Source organism: Jaculus jaculus, chromosome 4 (assembly GCF_020740685.1).
Source record: "Jaculus jaculus isolate mJacJac1 chromosome 4, mJacJac1.mat.Y.cur, whole genome shotgun sequence".
NCBI classification, from domain to species: domain Eukaryota; kingdom Metazoa; phylum Chordata; class Mammalia; order Rodentia; family Dipodidae; genus Jaculus; species Jaculus jaculus.
The window spans coordinates 150,511,904-150,518,477 of record NC_059105.1 but is presented as its reverse complement, the minus strand read 5'-3'; positions in this window follow the sequence as shown (position 1 = coordinate 150,518,477).

Sequence of the window (6,574 nt, the reverse complement as noted above, 5' to 3'; positions counted from 1 at the left end):
CATTCTCAGTGAACTCACCCCATCACAGAAAGATAATCACTACATAGTATCACTCATCTGTGGCTCCTAGCCTGAATCTACCTGAGATGCTGACATACCTAACAAGCATCCTGAGGACTAGACAATGGGGGTGTGTGGAGGGACTGGAGGATAAGTGTGGGGGACACAAAACTGGACCAAAACAGCAATGGTACCATAAAATTCCACATCCTAAGACAGACTAAATGGTTGGACCTTCATGAGGCCCTTAGAAGGAACACCTGAATCACAAGGCCCTGGGGAGGGTACAATGAAGACTGAAATTATCTTCTCCTGCTTCTGTTTCTTTCTCTGTCTCTTACTCTCTCTCCCCTTTCTCTCTCTTCTATCTATCTCTTTTATATTACTTATCTTTCTCTTCCTTGTCTTCTTGGACACTGACCCAAGTACCAGCTTGTGGCAATCATCCACAATGAGCTTTTGATCAGAGAGGATGCCATCAATGAAACACCTCCCTATGTATGTTCATACTACAAAGCACACTAATATCTAAATGCATATATAAACAAGTAAAATGAGCTGAAAATATTTTGGTTCATATACAACAGTGAAATTTGATGATTTCATGTTTTGGTTAATGCCAACTACCAATGTAAATAGCCTAGATATTTTAATATTTTATTTTATGTTTTTTTTTTTTTTTTTTTTTTTTTTTTTTTTTTTTTTTACTTATTTGAGAGATACAGAGAGAGAAAGAGAAAAAGGGCATGCCAGAGCCTCTAGCCACTGCTGACAGGCTCCAGATTCAGGTGTCAACTTGTGCACCTGGCTTACATGGTACTGGGGAACCACACCTCAAACCAGGGTCCTTAGGCATCACAGGTATGTGCTTAACCACTAAGCAATCTCTCCAGCCCCAGTCTATTTCTCATTGTCAGCAGAACTTTGATGTTCTGGACAAGGATGGAGCAGAGTCATGAACAGACTTGTGGATTAAGTTGCCTTTCTGCTTCTTTCCACCTCACTGACCTTCAGTTGTGTTAGAACTGGGCCAATAGGTTTACTGACTCCTAGTGGACAGGCAGTTGTCTGAGGGCAGGGATTATGAGCATCTCAGCCCTTGTCCACTGGAGCACTGACATGCAGAAATAGCTTAACCAAAGCAACATTAACTAAACTTTTCAAGACCACTTATCATTGGCTTGTAAACAATTTTTATTACTCTGAGGTAAAGAACAGAAATTTTTTGATGTGGTACAAAATTTGAGAAAAATCATGTGAATTTCTGTTTTTAATACTAAATCTATATGAAAGTTCTGATTTACCTTGATGATATATTTATCTGTTTTATTTAAAGAAGAATTCAGCATTTATATTTCGGCTACTTTCTGAAGTAATCACAGAGAGAAATTAGCATAGTAACTGGAGCTAACGACATGCCTGCAATACTGTTTTACTTAGTTCTTAGAACACAAAGAGGCCTATCAGAAAATGAAAAGTGTAAAAAATGATACCATAACTCAGACAATTTTTATATAGGTGTTTGTCCTTCTATTTTTTCCTAAGCCAAAAATAAATACCAAACTTGATTATCATAACTCCAACATATTATAAGGCTAGAATTATGTTCTGATAATTTTTGGACTGATGTCTAGCTCATTTCTTATCACATAAGCATGTAAGTTTCCTAGAAGTTGAGGCAACATAGAAAGCCTTTCATAAATAATAAAGCTCTCCTATCCAATACACTAAGCCCGAATTTGAAAACAGAAGAAATAGACTGTCAGGGACAATATAAGGACTTGAGTTAGGATGCAGAATTAAGCAACACAAGGAAGCGTGAGCTCTAGTCTCTGTCCTCCTCCTAACACTCTCCTAGAAGACATATCAACAGACCCTTAATTTGGGATGATAGAACCAATCAGGTCTATGGTCCAACTAAGGGATAAGGACAGATTAATAAAGAGGAGAAGAGAGCCCCAGCCCTTCCCTGCTCCCCAGAATACGACACAGAGATCCTCAGCATATTGCATGGTAAGGTCAGGGACTGGCCACAGGAAGAGAAGTGACCATGTAAGAGGCAATATGTGGTTTTAGCAGATCCAAACATTTTCTGTCTCCTGGATCTGTCATCCCCAAACAAAGATTCTCACCAGCCCTAGATCCCAGGATAAGAATCCATATGGAACAGAGAAGTCAATATGCTTCAGCTAACATTTACCAGCAGAAAGAAATATTTGCTGCTAAACTTCATGTTTTTCCAGATATAGATAGGTCTCCTCCATCATATGAGAAGGTCCTACTTAAATTGTGTCAATCTATGTCATACTGCAGTAGGAAGAACAAACAACTATTTCAATCCCTAGAAAAGTCAATAATAAAAGCTTGAGGTTCATCAAGTGAAGAAATGCTTATGTGCTTACATACCGAATTCAGTCAGGATCCACATTTCCCTTTGAACATGTATCATTGTTTCATCTGCACATTATCATTCCCTATGTGTTTACTTATTCCAGTTTCTCTATTTTCTTTCTTTCTTTCTTTCTTTCTTTCTTTCTTTCTTTCTTTCTTTCTTTCTTTCTTTCTTTCTTTCTATCTTCCTTCCTCCCTCCACCCTCCCTCCACCCTCCCTCCCTCCACCCTCCCTCCCTCCCTCCCTCCCTCCCTCCCTCCCTCCCTCCCTCCCTCCCTCCTTTCCTTCCTTCCTTCCTTCCTTCCTTCCTTCCTTCCTTCCTTCCTTCCTTCCTTCCTTCCTTCCTTCCTTCCTTCCTTCCTTCCTTCCTTCCTTTTTTTCTTTCTTTCTTGTTTCTTGTTTCTTGTTTGTTTGTTTTGTGTGAGGGCTTCATTGTAACCTGGCTGAACTTCTGACTTGAAATTCACTATGTAGTCTCTGGGTGGCCTTGAAATTACAACAGTCCTTTTACCTTGGCTTCCCAAGTGCTGAAATAAAAGGTGTGTGCCACTATGCCCAGCTCTAATTTCTCATATTGCCAAGTTATAAGATCGTTGTTTTAATTTTGACATATATTATCTTATCATAAAGTCCTTAATTCTTACTTGATAATGTAACTCCTTGATGGCAAAATCTATTTCAAACATTTGAAGTTTTATAACTCCAAATATAAACATCCCTGATGGATAAGCAATGTGTATAATTCACAAGCATTTGATGCGGTAGCTTAGAAATGTAAATTAGCTTATGTTGAAAGATTGTCCTGTTCATCTTTTATTTTCTTGTTCTGTATTTGTTGCTTGTCTTTCTGAAAAGCGTCAACATTTATAACTGAATATGAACTTGTCTATTTCTTCTATATTTGTTTTAGTTTATAGTTCACATAAATGAAAGCTCATTACTAGGTGTGGATACATGTTTGTGATTGCTACCTGTCCTAATGAAGTAACACCTACACGACTCTGATTACATCTTGTAATAACACTCTGTCTTGAAGGTGATTCATGTTAATGCAGCTACTGCAAATGCTTGGATTTTTGTATGCCTAGAATAACCATTTCCATCACTATCATTCTAAACTACACACACACACACACACACACACACACACACACGCGCGCGCGCGCGCGCGCGCACACATACACACACATTTAAAGTTCATTAGTACAGTATTGATGTTTGTTTTGCTCAAAGGTTCTTTTTCTGAAGAAGCAAATTTCCTTAGTTAAAATGAAGTGAGGATAAGGGCCAGTAATTTATAATAGTGTTTTTGATACATTTAGTTGTAAGGTAAATCAAATATGCAAACATTTTTTGGCAGTGTTCTTTCTCCTTGTATCTTCTGAGTCTTTCTTTTTTTTTAATCTCTCTTTCTGAATGTGCGTATGTCTATGTCTTTCTTTTAATTTGATTACTAAGACTAGAAACTTCTTAAACTTAGAGGAATTCATATCTTTGACAGTAATTGTCACCAGCTGGAAATATAGTGACTTTCTTTTAGAAAGCTTGACAAAAGACTAATATAACTACATTCTTTTTCTTTATGACTTAGAGCTTTTTTTGGAAAATAAAGAATGATTTGCATATATATTAAATACAGACATATAGGTATCAGAATGATAACTGTTTTATGTGCTTATAAATAAAGTAATAAAATGTCTTATTTGGGAGATTAATGCTACAGTTATATAATATTAATGTTTTTCTTAAGCCATTCAAACCAGTTTGCTAACATTTTGCTATCTTGGATATTTTGTTTTCCTGAAGTGACAGACATGCCATTGAAGGAAGGATAACAGCTTCTTCATAAGTAATATTCATATTTTAAAACATGCTCATATTTTCACTTGTTATTTCTCCTAGAACACGGTTGCAGATTTATGTGTTTCAGTGAATTCATTTTGTAATGAAGCATTTTCAATAGAGTGACAGTATTTTGGGAAAAACAGACTTGTTTGCAGAATTTCTCATTATTTGTATGTGACACAACCTCAATTGAATTTACTTTAAACAGGTTATTTTCTTGAGAAAATACATATATATTCAATGGGATTCATTCCTAAGATGTTCTAAGTAAAATTTCTATCATATACTTCTTGCACAATTCTAGTTGAAATTGGGTTTCAAAACATACAATATTAAATATTTCTTTCAGTGCTAGGAACTATTTCATATTGTTATGACATATTTCTGTAAGCTTTGAATATAAGCCCAAAGGAGTAAACTTTTATAAGTATATAAATACACAATTCCCCTTTTCAGTAGATTAATCAATTATGTATATACTGTCATAATTATCCCTATACAAGTCATTAAAAATTGATGAAGGGCTGGAGAGATGGCTCAGCAATTAAATGAAGTTGCTTACAATGCCGGATGGCTGAAATTGATTCCGCAGTACCCACACAAAGATAGAAGCTCAAAGTAGAACATACATCTGGAGTTCATTTGCAGTGGCCAGAGGCTGTCACAAGAATTCTCTCTCTGTCTCCTTACAAATGCATAATAATAAAAAAAAAATGGGCTGGAGAGACGTCTCAATGATTAAGGTGCTTGCCTGCAAAGCCTAACAATCTTGGGTTCAGTTTCCTACTACTCATGTAGAACCAGATGCAGAAAGTGATGCATGTGTGTGGATTTCCTTTGCAGAGGATAGAGGCCCTGGTGTGCCCATTCTCTCACTCTCTGGTCTCCTCTCCCCCACCCTTTCTCTGTCTCTGTCTTTCTCTCTCTCTCTCTCCTTGCAAATAAATAAATAAATGTAATTAATATAATATTATAGAATATAATAAAAAGAGCCCATGGTAGTGGCACATGCCTTTAACCCCAGCACTCAGTAGGCTGAGGTAGGAGGATTACTATAAATTTGGGGCCAGCCTAAGGCTAAGTGAATTCCAGCTCATCCTGGGCTAGGGTGAGATCCTATCTCAAAAAAATAAATAAATAAATAAATAAATAAATAAATAAATAAATAAATAAATAAATAAAAGAAGAAAGAGAGAAAGAAAAAAAGAAAGAAAGAAAGAAAAACTGTACATAAGGAAACTCCAACCATTTAAAATCATTTTTAATTAAAAATTTATGGAGATTTTTTTTTTTATTTTGGAGATCAGTCCTACTGTTCTGTAAGTATTCATGTTTTCTTAAGACAACACAAAATCATTTATTCTTTAGTCATTATTGTAAATGTATCAAATACTTTTTGGTCTTGAATGGCATAGTTCAACATTAATATATCTAAATTTTCATTTGTCTACACATATGGCTTTGGACATATGACTAATGATGGAGAATAATTCCAAACTAGGGGTCTTGGAGACCGTCAGGGCTATGAGTACCTCCCAGAACTGCCTCTTCACTTCAATCACTTGTACTTGATATCCAAAATATTTACAGAAAAACATTTATACATCAAATTAAAAAAAACAACTCATTTCTATTTGATTTAATATTCTCATTTTACCACCATGAATAGAATTTTTGATTTTTAAATGATGTACCAAAGCACTGGGTCACCAGTCTTATATCTTACTTTATTAGTATTCTGTTAATTTACCATTTTAAGAGCAAGTTTACTCTCATGTTAATCATGTGTCTATACATAGATAAAAGAAAATATGAATTCTAAGCTTTTGTTTTCTAGGCAATCTAGCTATGAGTGCTAGATATGAAAATATTCATTCCATTCCTATTGGTACCTTCCTTTCCCTTGGGGACATATTAAACAAATCTTATCAAGAAAGCCCTAGTGATATTATAGAATCAAACACAAATTGCTATGAAATAATAAACTCCAAAGGAGATCATCATAATTTGTCTTAAACAGAAGATAATAGGTGTTTTAGAAAAATAAAATTTCCAGTTCTTTGTTATAAATGGTGTGTAGTAATATAGATAAATGTTTACAGTACCTGACACCGACCTAAGAAAAGATATTAAGAAGCCTGTTGGACTCAAACATAAATATACAATTTTGCCTAATATACACGAAAAGACTATAAATGCCTAACCTAAAAAGGCTTGATGTGGGCTGGAGAGATGGCTTAGTGGTTAAGCGCTTGCCTGTGAAGCCTAAGGACCCCGTTTCGAGGCTGGGTTCCCCAGGTCCCACGTTAGCCAGATGCACAAGGGGGTGCACGCGTC